At 42.7% G+C, this 18052-nt stretch overlaps 1 pseudogene across 1 annotated transcript in view; it reads left to right on the top strand.

Moving 5' to 3' along the window:
- Positions 1 to 17059, top strand: part of LOC309613913 (protein phosphatase 1 regulatory subunit 3G pseudogene) — a 73383-nt pseudogene extending 56324 nt beyond the window's left edge. The window contains exon 2 of the transcript XR_014249784.1: positions 10264 to 17059. The product of XR_014249784.1 is annotated as a protein phosphatase 1 regulatory subunit 3G pseudogene (transcript). The remainder of the gene's footprint in view (positions 1 to 10263) is intronic.
- Positions 17060 to 18052: the final 993 nt, after the last annotated feature.

The following is an 18052-nucleotide window of genomic DNA, read 5'->3' as shown; positions in this document are numbered from 1 at the left end:
CTGTTCTGTAAATAAGTTCATTTGTATTGTTTTTAAAATTAGACCCCACATATGAGTGATATCCTATGATATTTGTCTTTGTCTGACTTACTTCACTTAGTATGTTAACCTCTAGGTCCATCCATGTTGCTGCAAATGGCATTATTTCGTTCTTTTTTATGGCTGACTAGCAGTCCACTGTATATATGTACCACATCTTCTTTATCCATTCCTCTGTCGATGGACATTCAGGTTGCTTCCATGTCTTGGCTATTGTAAATAGTGCTACAATGAACGTTGGGGTGAATGTTTCTTTTTAAAGTATGGTTCTCTCCAGATAATGTCCAGGAGTGAGACTGCTGGAGCCTATGGTAGTTCTATTTTTAGTTTTTAAAGGTACCTCCGAACTGTTCTCCATAGTGGCTGTACCCATGTGAGCCACTTCTACCCTTCCAACCTGCACATCACCCAGATGGAGAACAAGCATAAGACACAAACCATGAAGTCCCCTCAGGTCATCAGAAGCCCAGACGGGACCTACTCTCTGGAACACACCTTGCAGGCAGAGGTTACTCTGGATGGCAAGAAGTTTGTCTGCTGGGTGGTCCAGGATGAGCAGCCCCCAGGCCAGACCGACATCACCCTGAGGGCTCAGGCACCCAGGGTGGGAAAAGGTGGATGCAGCCTCTCGCCAGCCCCTCTGGGCAGCATGGCTGGGAATATCTGGTGTGAAAACACCTTCCATATGCCTGGGGTGCAGACAGTAGTAGGTCAAGGACTCAGGGTAGCAAGGGATGAAGGTGAAGGAAGGGAGGACACGCTGGGCTAATAATAAAACTCTCAGGCATTCATCCCCAAATTCCATTCCTCCATCCCCTACATCCTCTTCAAGGAGAAGGAGTCAGACTTCTGTCTCCAAGTCCGTGCACTCTTTGGGTTGAAAGTTCTCTGTCTTAGCACTTGACTGCAGGAAACAGTAGACACTAAGGACAGGTGTGCACCAAAATCCCTTCCAGGAAGGCTTTAATGAAGACTGATTCAGCTGGAAGTTATTGCAAGCCAATTTTTTTTTTAAACATCTTTATTGGAGTATAATTGCTTTACAATGGTGTGTTAGTTTCTGCTTTATAACAAAGTGAATCAGCTATACATATACATATATCCCCATATCTCTTCTCTCTTGCATCACCCTCCCTATCCCACCCCTCTAGGTGGTCACAAAGCAAGGTGCTTACTCTTGAATGCGTTAAGTCTGAAGTGCATGCAGGCATCCAAAGAGAAACATCTCCTAGACAACAGGGAGAATGTGTATGGATCAGATGGATGAATACTTACAAAGGTGAAGACTTGGAAGACAAAGCAAATACACAGTAGTTGAAGTTGAAATAATATTCCACTGGGGAACAGAGTACAGAAAAAGAAAAAGGAATCACTTTAAAATATCAAATTTAGTGAACATTTCAGAGAAGGAGAGCCAAAGAATTGGAGTCAGAAAGATAAGATAAGAAGTAGAAGAAAGGGGTGTGACAATACTAAGAGAGGAAAGAGTTTGAAGAGGAAGAGTTTGGTGAATGACTTCATATGCCATAAGGATGTGAAGCAGAACTAAGTTGGACCTAGTGATTGTATTAGTTGCGGTTCCCCAGAAACACAGAACTAACAGTGTGTGTGTGTGTGTGTGTGTGTGTGTGTGTGTGTGTGTGTGTGTGTGTGTGTATGTATATATATATATATATATATATATATATATATGAATTGGTTGATGCAATTATGGAAAGTGAGAAGTACCAAGATCTACACTTGGCAAGCAGGAGACTCAGGAGACCTGAGGGTCCAGTCCAGTCTGAGTCTGAAGGCAGGAGAAGACGGATGCCCTGGTTCAAAGATAGTGTCAAGCAGAGAGAGCGACTTCTTCGTACTCAGCCTTTTTGTCCTAATCAGGCCTTCAATAGATTGGATGTGGCCCACCCACACTGGGGAGGGCAATCTGCTTTGCTCAGTCTCCCAATTCAAGTGTTGCTTCTGTCTAGAAGCATCCTCCCAAGACACACCAAGAATAATGTTTAATCAAATATCTGAACCCCCTCATTGCCCAGGCAAGTTGATACATAGAATTTACTATCACAGCAGAGAAAACTCACTGGTGACCAGAGACCTTACCAAGACGAGTTCCAGTTGAGTGGTTCTGGTGATATCCATATACCAAAGGACTGAGAAGTAAACAGAAAGTGAATAAATGGAGACACTAGGTTCTGACTGCTCATTCAAGAAAGTTAGTTGACTGCGCAAGGAAGGAAAGAGAGAAAGCAACACATTCAGGAGAAAGATAAGTTGAGGTGGATTTTTTTAAGGTGTAGGAAATTCGAGTATGTTTAATATTCATTGGCTGAGATGGATGCATTTGTGAAGAGCAAATGATTGAAGTAACAAATGGGAAGAATTAATTAATATGGGAGGATATTGAAAAAGGCTGAAAGGAAAGTGATGTGTTTGCAATAATTAGAATAGAGTGCAATCTGAGGTAATAATAATAATATTACAAAGTGAGAAATATATTGCCCAAGTATTAGATTTAGGCTTTAAACCTACAGAAAGATCCATGGAGAATTATATCTTAACATATGTTCTATGCATTTATGCAAGAAAGTAAATAATATCAGATGATTACAAACACAGGTGGTGATTTCTTTTCAACTGTCCCAAACAGTGAAACTTGATCATTATGAAGGTGTCAGGAACACTATCCTGAATTGCTGTCTAAAGCCCCTGCCTAATTCATATGCCTACTGTCTCAAATAGACATCAAGTCAAAGAAGCCACTTGGCTCCAGGAAGAAATGTCTCAGAAGAATCTTGTCATGGATTTTTCAAGAATGACATAATTATCTTCTGTAGCATTCAAGCCCAGAAGGGAAGTAACATGAAAGATTACTCTGAACAGATGCAGAGCATCATCATTATGCAGAATTGAACAACACTGAATGACAGGTAGCTTTAGCCAAAAGGCAACTGTATTCTATTCACCACTGTGGTCCTTCTGCTTAGCTCCCAGGACTTGGCATCCAGAAAGCATTCAATAAATATTGGTTGTATGAGTGGATGAAAAGGCTGTGATCCTAGGAATGCATTGTCAGTCTTCACTTGAAAGTCAGTATGCAAAGGAAATTCTTTTTTTTTTTAACATCTTTATTGGAGTATAATTGCTTTACAATGGTGTGTTAGTTTCTGCTTTATAACAAAGGGAATCAGCTATACATATACATATGTTCCCATATCTCTTCCCTCTTGCATCTCCCTCCCTGCCACCCTCCCTATCCCACCCCTCTAGGTGATCACAAAGCACCGAGCTGATCTCCCTGTGCTATGCGGCTGCTTCCCACTAGCTATTTATTTTATGTTTGTTAGTGTATATATGTCCATGCCACTCTCTCACTTTGTCACATCTTACCCTTCCCCCTACCCAGATCCTCAAGTCCATTCTCTAGTAGGTCTGTGTCTTTATTCCCGTCTTGCCCCTAGGTTCTTCATGACCTTTTTTTTTTCTTAGATTCTATATATATCTTTTAGCATATGATATTGGTTTTTCCCTTTCTGACTTACTTCACTCTGTATGACAGACTCTAGGTCCATCCACCTCACTACAAATAACTCCATTTCGTTTCTTTCTATGGCTGAGTAATATTCCATTGTATATATGTGCCACATGTTCTTTATCCATTCATCCGATGATGGACACTTAGGTTGCTTCCATGTCCAGGCTATTGTAAATAGAGCTACAATGAACGTTTTGGTACATGACTCTTTTTGAATTATGGTTTTCTTAGGTTACATGCCCATTAGTGGGATTGCTGGGTCGTATGGTAGTTCCATGTTTAGTTTTTAAGGAACCTCCATACTGTTCTCCATAGTGGCTGTATCAATTTACATTCCCACCAACAGTGCAAGAGTGTTCCCTTTTCTCCACACCATCTCCAGCATTTATTGTTTCTAGATTTTTTGATAATGGCCATTCTGACTGGTGTGAGATGATATCTCATTGTAGTTTTGATTTGTATTTCTCTAATGATTAATGATGTTGAGCATTCTTTCATGTGTTTGTTGACAATCAGTATATCTTCTTTGGAGGAATGTTTATTTAGGTCTTCTGCCCATTTTTGGATTGGGTTGTTGGTTTTTTTGTTATTGAGCTGCATGAGCTGCTTGTAAATCTTGGAGATTAATCCTTTGTAAGTTGCTTCATTTGCAAATATTTTCTCCCATTCTGAGGGTTGTCTTTTGGTCTTGTTTATGGTTTCCTTTGCTGTGCAAAAGCTTTTAAGTTTCATTAGGTCCCATTTGTTTATTTGTGTTCTTATTTCCATTTCTCTAGGAGCTGGGTCAAAAAGGATCTTGCTGTGATTTATTTCATAGAGTGTTCTGCGTATGTTTTCCTCTAAGAGTTTGATAGTGTCTGGCCTTACATTTAGGTCTTTAATCCATTTTGAGTTTATTTTTGTGTATGGTGTTAGGGAGTGTTCTAATTTCATACTTTTACATGTACCTGTCCAGTTTTCCCAGCACCACTTATTGAAGAGAGTGTCTTTTCTCCACTGTATATTCTTGCCTCCTTTATCAAAGATAAGGTGACCATATGTGCGTGGGTTTATCTCTGGGCTTTCTATCCTGTTCCATTGATCTATATTTCTGTTTTTGTGCCAGTACCATACTGTCTTGATTACTGTAGCTTTGTCATATAGTCTGAAGTCAGGGAGCCTGATTCCTCCAGCTCCATTTTTCATTCTCAAGATTGCTTTGGCTATTCGGGGTCTTTTGTGTTTCCATACAAATTGTGAATTTTTTTGCTCTAGTTCTGTGAAAAATGCCAGTAGTAGGTTGATAGGGGTTGCATTGAATCTGTAGATTGCTTTGGGTAGTAGAGTCATTTTCACAATGTTGATTCTACCAATCCAAGAACATGGTATATCTCTCCATCTATTTGTATCATCTTAAATTTCTTTCATCAGTGTCTTATAATTTTCTGCATACAGGTCTTTTGTCTCCTTAGGTAGGTTTATTCCTAGATATTTTATTCCTTTTGTTGCAATGGTAAATGGGAGTGTTTTCTTCTTTTTACTTTCAGATTTTTCATCATTAGTGTATAGGAATGCAAGAGATTTCTGTGCATTAATTTTGTATCCTGCTACTTTACCAAATTCATTGGTTAGCTCTAGTAGTTTTCTGGTAGCATCTTTAGGATTCTTTATGTATAGTATCGTGTCATCTGCAAACAGTGACAGCTTTATTTCTTCTTTTCCGATTTGGATTCCTTTTATTTCTTTTTCTTCTCTAATTGCTGTGGCTAACACTTCCAAAACTATGTTGAATAATAGTGGTGAGAGTGGGCAACCTTGTCTTGTTCCTGATCTTAGTGGAAATGGTTTCAGTTTTTCACCATTGAGGACGATGTTGGCTGTGGGTTTGTCATATATGGCCTTTATTATGTTGAGGAAAGTTCCCTCTATGCCTACTTTCTGCAGGGCTTTTATCATAAATGGGTGTTGAATTTTGTCGAAAGCTTTCTCTGCATCGATTGAGATGATCATATGGTTTTTCTCCTTCAATTTGTTAATATGGTGTATCACGTTGATTGATTTGCGTATATTGAAGAATCCTTGCATTCTTGGAATAAACCCCACTTGATCATGGTGTATGATCCTTTAATGTGCTGTTGGATTCTGTTTGCTAGTACTTTGTTGAGGATTTTTGCATCTATGTTCATCAGTGATATTGGCCTGTAGTTTTCTTTCTTTGTGACATCTTTGTCTGGTTTTGGTATCAGGGTGATGGTGGCCTCATAGAATGAGTTTGGGGGTGTTCCTCCCTCTGCAATATTTTAGAAGAGTTTGAGAAGGATAGGTGTTAGCTCTTCTTTAAATGTTTGATAGAATTCGCCTGTGAAGCCATCTGGTCCTGGGCTTTTGTTTGTTGGAAGATTTTTAATCACAGTTTCAATTTCAGTGCTTGTGATTGGTCTGTTCATATTTTCTATTTCTTCCTGGTTCAGTCTCGGCAGGTTGTGCATTTCTAAGAATTTGTCCATTCCTTCCAGGTTGTCCATTTTATTGGCATAGAGTTGCTTGTAGTAATCTCTCATGATTTTTTGTATTTCTGCAGTGTCAGTTGTTACTTCTCCTTTTTGATTTCTAATTCTATTGATTTGAGACTTCTCCCTTTTTTTCTTGATGAGTCTGGCTAATGGTTTATCAATTTTGTTTATCTTCTCAAAGAACAAGCTTTTAGTTTTATTGATCTTTGCTACTGTTTCCTTCATTTCTTTTTCATTTATTTCTGATCTGATCTTTATGATTTCTTTCCTTCTGCTAACTTTAGGGTTTTTTTGTTCTTCTTTCTCTAATTGTTTTATGTGTAATTTTATGTTGTTTATTTGAGATGTTTCTTGTTTCTTAAGTTAGGATTGTATTGCTATAAACTTCCCTCTTATAAGTGCTTTTGCTGCCTCCCATAGGTTTTGGATCATCGTGTTTTCATTGTCATTTGTGTCTAGGTATTTTTGGATTTCCTCTTTGATTTCTTCAGTCATCTCTTGCTTATTATGTAGTGTATTGTTTAGCCTCCATGTGTTTGTATTTTTTACAGATTGTTTCCTGTAACTGATATCTAGTCTTATAGCTTTGTGGTCGGAAAACATAGCTGATACACGTTTAATTTTCTTAAATTTATTAAGGCTTGATTTGTGACCCAAGATATGATCTATCCTGGAGAATGTTCCATGAGCACTTGAGAAGAAAATGTATTCTGTTGTTTCTGGGTGGAATGTCCTATAAATATCAATTAAGTCAATCTTGTGTAATGTATCATTTAAAGCTTGTGTTTCCTTATTTTTTTTCATCTTGGATGATCTGTCCATTGGTGAAAGGAGGATGTTAAAGTCCCCTACTATGATTGTGTTACTGTCGATTTCCCCTTTACTGGCTGTTACCATTTGCCATATGTATTTAGGTGCTACGAGGTTGGGCGCATAACTATTTACATTTGTTATATCTTCTTCTTGGATTGATCCCTTGATCATTATGTAGTGTCCTTCTTTGTCTCTTGTAATAGTCTTTATTTTAAAGTCTATTTTGTCTGATATGAGAATTGCTACTCCAGCTTTCTTTTGATTTCCATTTGCATGGAATATCTTTTTCCATCCCCTCACTTTCAGTCTGTATGTGTCCCTAGGTCTGAAGTGGGTCTCTTGTAGACAGCATATATATGGGTCTTGTTTTTGTATCCATTCAGGCAGTCTATGTCCTTTGGTGGGAGCATTTAATCCATTTACATTTAAGGTAATTATTGATATGCATGTTCCTATTCCCATTTTCTTAATTGTTTTGGGTTTGTTATTATAGGTCTTTTCCTTTTCTTGTGTTTCCTGCCTAGAGAAGTTCCTTTAGCATTTGTTGTAAAGCTGCTTTGGTGGTGCTGAATTCTCTTAGCTTTTGCTTGTCTGTAAAGGTTTTAATTTTTCCGTCAAATCTGAATGAGATCCTTGCTGGGTTGAGTAATCTCGGTTGTAGTTTTTTCCCCTTCATCACTTTAAATATGTCCTTCCACTCCCTCCTGGCTTGTAGAGTTTCTGTTGAAAGATCAGATGTTAACCTTTTGGGGATTCCCTTGGGTGTTATTTGTTGTTTTTCCCTTGCTGCTTTTAATATTTGTTCTGAGTATTTAATTTTTGATAATTTGATTAATATGTCTTGGCATGATTCTCGTTTGATATATTCTGTATTGGTCCTCTGTGGTTCCTGGACTTGATTGACTCTTTCCTTTCCCATACTAGGGAAATTGTCAACTATAATCTCTTCAAATATTTTCTCAGTCCCTTTCTTCTTCTCTTCTTCTGGGACCCCTATAATTCGAATGTTGGTGCGTTTAATGTTGTCCCCAAAATCTCTGAGACTGTCCTCAATTCTTTTCATTCTTTTTTCTTTATTCTGCTCTGTGGTACTTATTTCTACTATTTTATCTTCCAGGTTACTTATCCGTTCTTCTGCCTCAAATATCCTGCTATTGATTCCTTCTAGAGAATTTTTAATTTCATTTATTGTGTTGTTCATCATTGTTTGTTTGCTCTTTAGTTCTTCTAGGTCCTTGAATTTTCTCCATTCTACTTCCAGTATTTTGGATCTTCTTTCCTATCACTACTCTGAATTCTTTTTCAGGTAGACTGCCTATTTCCTCTTCATTTGTTTGGCCTGGTGCATTTTTACCTTGCTCCTTCATCTGCTGTTTGTTACTCTGTATTCTCATTTTGCTTAACTTCCTGTGTTTGGGGTCTCCTCTTCACAGGCTGCAGGTTCGTAGTTCCTGTTGTATTTGGTGTCTGCCCCCAGTGGCTAAGGTTGGTTCAGTGAGCTGTGTAGGCTTCCTGGTGGAGGGGACTGGTGACTGTGGTCTGGAGGATGAGGCTGGACTTGTCTTTCTGCTGCATAGGACCGCATCTGGTGGTGTGTTTGGGGGTGTCTATGACCTTGTTATGATTTTAGTTCGCCTCTCTACTAATAGGTCGGGTTGTGTTCCTGTCTTGCTAGTTGTTTGGCATAGGGTGTCCAGTACTGTAGCTTGCTGGTCGTTGAGTGTAGTTGGGTCTTAGCGTTGAGATGGAGATCTCTGAGAGAGCTTTTGCCATTTGATATACGTGGAGCTGGGAAGTCTCTGGTGGACCAATGTCCTGAACTCGGCTCTCCCACCTCTGAGGCACAGGCCTGACACGCATCCAGAGCACCAAGACCCTGTCAGCCACACGGCTCAGAAGAAAAGGGAGAATAAAAGAAAGAAAGAAAGGAAAAATAAAATAAAAACAAGTTATTAAAATAAAAAATAAAAAAATTATTAAAACTAATTAAAAAAGAAAGAAAAGAAGGAGGAAGAGAGCAATCAAACCAGAAAACAAAGCCATCATGATAACAAGTGCTAAAATCTATAGGACAGAAAAAAAAAAAGGACAGAGAGAACCCTAGGTCAAGTGGTAAAAGCCAAGCTTTACAGAAAAAATCACACAAAGAAGCATACACATACACACAAAAAGAAAAATGGAAAAAAATATATATCTATATATTTAAAAAAAGGAAGAGAGCAACTAAATCAATAAACAAATCTACCAATGATAATAAACTCTAAATAGTAAACTAAGATAAATATAAAACCAGAAACAAATTACATTCAGAAAGCAAACCCCAAGTCTACAGTTGCTCCCAAAATCCACCGCTTTAATTCTGGGATGATTCGTTGTCTATTCAGGTATTCCACAGTTGCAGGGTACATTAAGTTGATTGTGGAGATTTAATCCGCTGCTCCTGAGGCTACCGGGAGATATTTCCCTTTCTCTCTTTGTTCGCACAGCTCCTGGGGTTCAGCTTTGGATTTGGCCCCGCCTCTGCCTGTAGGTCACCTGAGGGCGTCTGTTCTTCACTCAGACAGGACAGGGTTAAAGGAGAAGCTGATTAGGGGCCTCTGGCTCACTCAGGCTTGGGGGAGGAAGGGGTACAGAATGCAGAGTGAGCCTGTGGCTGCAGAGGCCAGCATGACATTGCAACAGCCTGAGGCGCACCATGTGTTCTCCCGGGGAAGTAGTCCCTGGATCACGCGACCCTGGCAGTGGCGGGCTGCACAGCCTCCTGGGAGGGGAGGTGTGGATAGTGACCTGTGCTTGCACACAGGCTTCTTGGTGGCTGCAGCAGCAGCCTTAGCATTTCATGCTCGTCTCTGGTGTCCACGCTGATAGCCGTGCCTCGTGACCATCTTTGGAGCTCATTTAGGCGGTGTTCTGAATCCCCTCTCCTTGCGCACCCCTAAAGAATGTTCTCTTGCCTCTTAGGCAGGTCCAACATTTTCCTGGACTCCCTCCCGGCTAGCTGTGGTGCACTAGCCCCCTTCAGGCTGTGTTCACGCAGCCAACTCCAGTCCTCTCCCTGGGATCTGACCTCCGAAGCCCAAGCCTCAGCTCCCAGCCCCGCCCACCCCAGCGGGTGAGCAGACAAGCCTCTCAGGCTGGTGAATGCTGTTCGGCACCACTCCTCTGTGCGTAAATCTCTCCACTTTGCCCTCTGCACCCCTGTTGCTGCGCTCTCCTCTGTGGCTCCGAAGCTTCCCCCCACCCCCCCATCTCTGCCAGTGAAGGGGCTTCCTAGTGTGTGGAAACCTTTCCTCCTTCGCAGCTCCCTCCCAGAGGCGCAGGTCCCATCCCTATTCTTTTGTCTCTGTTTTATCTTTTTTCTTTTGCCCTACCCAGGTACATGGGGAGTTTCTTGCCTTTTGGGAAGTCTGAGGTCTTCTGCCAGCGTTCATTAGGTGTTCTGTAGGAGTTGTTCCACGTGTAGATATATTTCTGATGTATTTGTGGGGAGGAAGGTGATCTCTCCGCCATCTTGAAGGTCTCTCACTTAGGCATTTTTAATTGACATCCCACTATGGAAGATGTGGAAGTAATGTTCTGTTACTCCTGACCTCATGCCACACATTCTCACTTTCTATCCCCATCACCCTAATATAATTATATTATAATTTTGGTAACTTAATAGTCAGTAAATATGGTATAATGATTGTGAGATTGTTATTGATAGCTGAGTTTGTAACATTCCCAGATTTGACTTATGTTGATCCTCTCATGTGTACGTTTGTGCAACCACCACCATGGTCAGGATGCAGAACATTCCCTGACCACAAAGTCTCCCATGTGCTAGCCCCTTACAGTGATGCCCATCCCCACCAACCCAAAACTCTGGCAAATGCCAATCTGTTCTCTATATAAGTTCAGGAATGTAATATGTCTTATCTTACGGTATGTGACATTTTGAGATTGACTTTGTTCACTCAACATAATGCCTTTAAGAAAATTACAAGCTGTTGTCCATATAACTAACTCATTCCTTTGTATTTCTGAGTAGTATTTCTTCGTATGGATGCATCACAGTTTATTAAACTGTTCACTTATCATTGTATTGTATTTTGGATGCTTCAGGTATATTGCTTTACAAGAAATCTGCTACGGTGCGCTCTTTCCACCACCCAGGCATCATGTCTCCAGAGGACAAGCCCTGGGGCCAGATGACTTCCTGGAGTCCGGGGGTGGGGGGGTGGGGGGGGAGACGCAGCTGCTAAGTTTGAAGACGCCAGGACCTGCGCCCTTTAAAGATCCCCCGCCAGCTGAGGAGCTGCCCGCCTCGGGGATCTGCACAAAAGGTGGCGGTGACAGCGGCGGAGGGTCGGAGGCCCAGAGCCCAGATGCCGAGCCCCTGTCCCCGCAGGAAGAGGCTGCCCTCCGGGAGCAGGAGGAGATGCTGGAAAGCAGCCGCCGCGCGCGCTCCTTCTTCCTGCCCCCCGACCTGATCCTGCAGGCGGCCAGGTTCCTGCAGCAGCTGGCAGCCGCCTGCCCCGGGCCGGGCGCGGAGGGCGGCGAGAGGGCGGAGGGCGTGCCGCACAGCCAGGCGGCTGCTGCGCCAAGTGCAAGAAGCGGGTGCAGTTCGCGGACGCGCTGGGACTGAGCCTGGACAGCATGAAGCACTTCAGCGAGGCCGAGGAGCCGCAGGTACAGCCCGCCGTGCTCTCCCGCCTCCGAAGTTTCCCGGCACGCACCGAGGACCTGGAGTACCTCCCGGGCCTGCTGGCCGCGGCGGCGGGGACCGCGCCCCCCCACCCCGCCACCCCCGGCACGTGCCGCCTCCCCTGCTGCGGCCTCTCTTCGAGCTCCCCAAGCCGAGCGACTGCGGTAGCAGCGCGTGTGCATGGAACGCGCGCACTGCTCGGCGCCCTGGGGCTCGGAGGTGACCGGCTCCGGCCGAGTGCTGGGCTGCTCGGGGCCGTGCGCCGTGGCCGTGCGCTACACCTTCGTCGAGGGGCGCTCCTTCCTGGACTTGCCGGCCGAGCTGCGGCCCGAGCCAGGGGAGCCTCCGCCGCAGGACGCGCCCTCAGTGGAGCTCGGGGACGCGAAGGAGGTGCCGGGCGCCGAGAGCTTCCGCTTCGCACTGTGCCTGTCCCCGGGCCTGCAGCCCAAGTAGGGAGAAGACGCGGACGCGCCGGGAGTCACCGCCCACTTCGCCGTCTGCTACCGCTGCGCCCAGGGGCCAACAACGCGGGGCCAACTACACGCTGCGCTACGTGAGCCTGACAGACGCGCTCTGAGCACGCTGCCCTCAGCCCCGCAGCGCTCTCAGGGACCGCGGGAAGGGGCCGACCGACACGTGGAGCTCAGGCAGCCGCGACGCTTTGCTGAGCGCTATCCCCCTAGAGAGAAAGAGCCGCTCACCACAAGCTCGCACCCCAGATTCCGCCAGCAGGCACGGAGCCCAGGCATAGCGCCCTACCTTCCCGGCCGATTTCCCGTGGCTTAGGCCTCTGGAATTCTCACCCTGCCTCGAATGGGAAGACATCCTCAAGATTCCGAGCAGTGGCTTTCTCCACGAAAAAAGACTCCTGACCCCTGAGCGAGGCTGCAAACCCTAGGGATTTGTTTTCAACTGTGGACTTCGTGTTTTAGGCCCTGCACCCTGCAGGAGACCCGTCGGGTCTCAGGGAGAGGTCAAAGCATCCCGCTGCATCGCGCAGAGGGAAGGTGTGGCCTGTGGGCCCGCGGGAGAAAACCAGGTGGGGCCTTGGCCGAGCTGTCCTTTTCTCTTAACTGGGATATGGGAAATGTTTGCCGAGACTTGTGCGCTTGCGTACAAATGTCCTTTTGAAAAGTATAGGCCGCAGGCACGTCTGATACTACTTGATATTTCAGCTCCTGTCAGTTTGGGAGGTCTTGGCAGTCGGGCCATCTTCTTCAGCGGATGATGCTACACTTTAAAATAGTCAAACAACAGTATTTTCAAAATTCCATTCTTCCATTCTTCCTCTCTGATGTGGAAAGGCCCAGATTTCCCATAACGGGCTAGAGTGTTCTTAAAAATATTTTGTAGAAGTCGTTCTTTCCCCCGGCAGGATAAGATGCTTGGTGAGTTGAAATGCCAGAGTAATTTGTAGGCCTTGGCTGTGAGCCACCAGAGCCGGTCCGTGGCCTGCAGTCCCCTTTGTGTAGGCAAAGCACACTGTAGCTGCTAGACTCCTGAGCCATTAGCAGTCAGAGAAGCTGGACTCTCCGAGGCTGGACTCCAAGCCAGGAGATGAGGAATAGAAAGGTGGCTTTCTGTTCCTCTTGGAGCCACAGCAGGAAGTGGTGACTTGAATGATGAAGGCTGACCAGCAAGAAAATCCTGCTGGGAACCCGGTGGGCACCCAGCACAGGTCAGGACTGTGGGCATCAGTCCAGCTGGCCTTCTTCATTCACTGCTGATGACCGTGGATGCCAAGATAAGGTGGCCATGCATGACCAGGGCCCGTGAGCCTCCTGAGGACTTGATTTCTTCACACCTAGGTCATCCCTTGGTAATTTGTCTTTCTTTGGTTTTCACATGTTCAAGCACATGACTAGTACAATCAATTCGTTTTGTAGTGCTAATCTTTAAGGAGGGATGGTTTCACTGCCGCTTTATAAGAACCAGGGTAGACATCCTACAGCCCATGGGCCAAATTCAGCTTGAAGCCTGTTCTTGTAGGGCCTGAGAGCTAAGAATGTTTTCTACATTTTTAAACAATTGAAAAAATTCAAACGAAGAATACTATTTTTGTGACACATGAGAATTGTGTGAAATTCCAATTTCAATGTTTATAAATAAAGTTTTATAGGAACACAGCCATGCACATTCATTTACATATTATCCATAATTGTTTTTCTGCTACAAGAGCAGAGTTGAGAAACTATATGGCAAAGTCTAAAACATTTACTATCTGGCCCTTTATAGAAAGTCTGCCAACCCCTACTTCTAAAGAAGTAGTATTTTTATAACTATATGTTTAGAGTTTTTCTTAATAAAGCAGTTAAATTTTAGTAAAATTTGCCACTTGAAATAAACTTCCATTGGGTAAAGGTAAAAATGTTTTTAAAATTAAAAACATTTAAAAAAACACAAAGAAATCCGCTGTAACATTCATGCACAGGTTTTATGTGGACATAGTCTTCATTTCTTTGAAAAAAATGCCTGGGAGTGTAATTCCTGGGTCATATAACCCACTTCCTCTCCTGAAAGAAGTCAGGAAATGATTCCTTTGTTGGATGGAGGCCACACAAGTTCTAAGGTTCACATTGCATGATGCATTTGGGCTAAGTTTTACCAGCTACATCAGTAAAGGGTTGGAATAGGGACTGTTTTCACGAGCAGACCTGGTTCTATCCCAAAGCTGAGATGCCCTTACGATCCTTCTTCCTTTTTCCATGTGAGTATCTCTTGGTTATAGCAGGTGCAGAATGAGGCCACAAGCCAGCCACATCCTAGAGTCCTGGGCTTGGGACTTTGGGACACAGCCCACAACTACAGATCCTTCTTGGTTTGGGGCTTCCAAATGGGGAATCACCATGAATGGGGTGAGGGGCCCAGTGGAGAGAGCAGAGACTTCAGATGGGGAGGAAACCTTATTTCTGTTAAGATTGTCCAATCTCTCTGAAAACATAAGATAAGTAACTCCTCACCTTCTCTGCCTGATCTCTATTTCACCATCTAGAAGGAGGAACTGTTAGAATCTAGAAGCAGGTTACTGTCTAGATTTCACCCCATCATAGGTACTTCTTATATCACAGGAAGTGGGGGCTTCTCTCCTCTCCACAGAGCACGGAAGTCCAGGTTCTCCCCAGCTCACACATTTGGACAGAGCAGGCACATCAGGCCTGCATGATGCCCATCCCTACCTCCTGGTTTTACCCTCCTCCTCCTTGCCTGCTGCTGACTCTACTGCTGGGACTCACAGGTGAGCATTCCTTGGGGTAGAATCCCCTTCTCCCTGCCCCCTGGACCTCCCCCTACCATGCAAACATGGATATGACGCCTAGGAGAGCCACAGAAGGCCAAGGACTGGACATTATCTGAGAGCATGAAATCAGGGACCTGAGTGTTTTCTTTGTCTATCCATCACCTGCAGGTTACCAGAGGCATCAAAATAGATGTAGTTCAACCTCCAAAATAGCAACTTTCTGCATAATAACTCATCTAATCCCCACAGCATCCCTGTGTGATAGCTACGACTATTACCCCTGATTTACAGATGGGGAAACTGAGGCAGAGAGAGTAACTTGCATGATGTCACCTACCTAAGGCAGGGAGCACGCATTCAAACCCAGGCCAACAAGCTCCTGAGTTGGTTCTTTGAACTGTATTGTGCTGCTCAGTTTCTCAGTGGGGGCTAATTGCAGAAACATCAGAAAATACACAGAAGCAATTAGAAGAATAGTCACTCAGAGATCACCAGAGTTCAAATCCTGCTGTGTGTACTCCCAAACTTTTGTTAATGATGTGTTTGGATGGTTCCTATGTGCCAATTTTTTTTTACTGAGCTTTTAATATATGTTATAATTTCATTTAATCCTCAAAACACCTGTATACAAGCAAGCTAGGCTACACTTTTATATATGTTTGTGAATGCATGTATTCATGTGTGTATGTGTATGAGTGGGTGTGAGGAAGTGTACACAGATACATGAGATTTTTTTAAAGTCTTCTGTATTGTTCTCTTCAAAGCATTTTTCAGTTTAGAAGAAATACACATGAATAGATGTTTAGTTTTTTGCTGTCTCAGCTGACATTCCTCCTTTCCTACTTCTCTAAATTTAGCCCTTACCCTCTCCCACTCTCTAAGGCAAACAAACTTCTCGCTTGGTGAATGAGTAGAATTTTGTGTTACTATCTTGGAGCCAGCTCCTCTTTCATGCTGGATAGGTGTGAGGAGGAAAGAAGGGCATAAAAGATATAGAGACTCCTTTTTAAAAAATTTTTATTGGAGTATAGTTGCTTTACAGTGTTGTGTTAGTTTCTGCTGTATAGCAAAGTGAATCAGTTATACATATACATATATCCAGTCTTTTTTAGATTTCCTTCCCATTTAGGTTGCCACAGAACATTGAGTAGAGTTCTGTGTGCTATACAGTAGGTTCTCATTAGTTATCTATTTCATATGTAGTAGTGTATATATGTCAGTCCCAATCTTTCAGTTCATCCCACCTCCTCTTCCCCCCTTGGTAACCATAAGTTTGTTTTCTACATCTGTGACTCTTTTTCTGCTTTGCAAATAAGTTCATCTGTACCACTTTTCTAGATTCCACATATAAGCAATATTATACAATATTTGTCTTTCTCTTTCTGACTTACTTCACTCTGTTTGACAATCTCTAGGTCCTTCTGTATCACTGCAAATGGCATTATTTCGTTCCTTTTTATGACTGAGTAATATTTCACGGTGTATATGTACTACACCTTCTTTATACATTCCTCTGTCGATGGACATTTAGATTGCTTCCATGGCCTGGCTACTGTAAATAGTGCTGCAATAAACATCGGGTCCAATAAAAATTTATAGGTAAATAAATAAATAAAAGTAATGGCAATAACAAAATAAGAAAAAGAAAAAAAAAAAAAAGGAAAAGCAGCCTAATCGGAAAATAGGCTAAAGTATATGAACAGTAAATGACAGAAAAGGAAAAAGTGAGCCTATGAAGAGATACTCCAACCCAATAATAAGTGTAAATTAAAGCAAGATCCCACTTAACACCTATTGGATTCTCAAAAATGTAAAGAGCAAATAATGCCAAGTCTATCCACAGTGTGGGGATATAGGAAACCTGGTAGAAATACTGGTGGGAATGGAGACTGGTTCAGTCATTCTGAAGAACTAGCTGGTAGTACCTTGTCATATCAAAAAGAACAAAGTCTCTGACTGAGCAGTTCTCCTGGAGCTATATATCCCAAGAGTATCCCAAAGATATTGTCATACATCTTGAGAATGTTCATTGTGCCATTATTTATGGAAGCAAGCTTGTGTCCCTAACTGGGAAATTGACACCGTGGAGAACTATGCAGCAAGAGAGTAGCCATGTACACAAAGCATGGATGGATCTTAAAAACAGAGCTGAATGACAAAAGCGAGAATCAGTGAGAGGTATGTAACAGTTGCATTACATAAATTAAAATACAAAGACAGTAATCACTGTGCAAGAATATATACAAATAAAAAGATACACATTAAACACATATATACATACGTAAGAGGCATCTTGCACGGATCAATGATAATAATGTGCTGGGAACTGAGGAGTCTGGTTTACTAATAGATTTTACATAACCTTTATATAGACTTTAAGAAACTACTAATACATATCTCAATCTCTTTCCTCCCTTGATTCTACATTAAGTTTAGTTTAAAATTTTTATGTTATTTTTCTTTATTATTGATCTAGAAGAAAGTATTTTGCTGTTATTTGTTTAGGTGAAATGCAGATTTTATTGGAGGTATTTGCCTTTTAGTATAAATATTTCAGAAAAATATCAGGAATGCCTATTCTGATGCTAGATGTGTGTATATTAATGCTTTCTCCAGGTAAATTTCATAGGTTCTGTATTAACTGTACTCACATATGGATGGAAAAAATATACTCATCATTCATGGTTCTCTGAGCTACAAAAATAAAGATATAGAGACTCCTGCCTATAAGATCTGTATCTATAGTTATAGTTATATCTATATCATCTAATGCCAGTTGAAGCCTCCATGCCTCAGGAAATACAATGAGTAATAACTTTTCAATTTCTTGCACACTGAGCATGTGCCAGACTCTGTTGGAAATGCTTACAGCGGTTATCTCATGTGATTATTACATCTAAAGTATATTCTCTTCGTTACCCTTGCCTTACAGATAAGAAAATGAAAACACTGAGAGTTTCAAAGTCACTGAGTGGTAAATGGAAGACCCATGACTTGAACTCAGGCTGTCTGGTTCTGGGGCTCACAGACTTGACCATTGCTCTTCTCAGTATTGTGGCCTCACTTCCATCCCATGAGATTTCTGCAGCTTCTGACAGTAGGTGTGGGGAAGGGTGGGGTGTGGAGAAGAGTGGGGTGTGGGGAAGAGGGTTTGTGGTTTTCTTCTCCTGGGCTCTTCTGCTTCCTGCTTGTATGCAGGTTGCTTCTGTTTTTCACCAAGTCATCTACATGGGAAACAGTTTCTGACATAA

This window comes from Balaenoptera borealis (assembly GCF_965194805.1).
Source record: "Balaenoptera borealis genome assembly, chromosome: 16".
In the NCBI taxonomy this organism is placed as follows: Eukaryota; Metazoa; Chordata; class Mammalia; order Artiodactyla; family Balaenopteridae; genus Balaenoptera; species Balaenoptera borealis.
The sequence above is the reverse complement of the archived record's forward strand: the minus strand, read 5'-3'. Positions and strand labels throughout refer to the sequence as shown.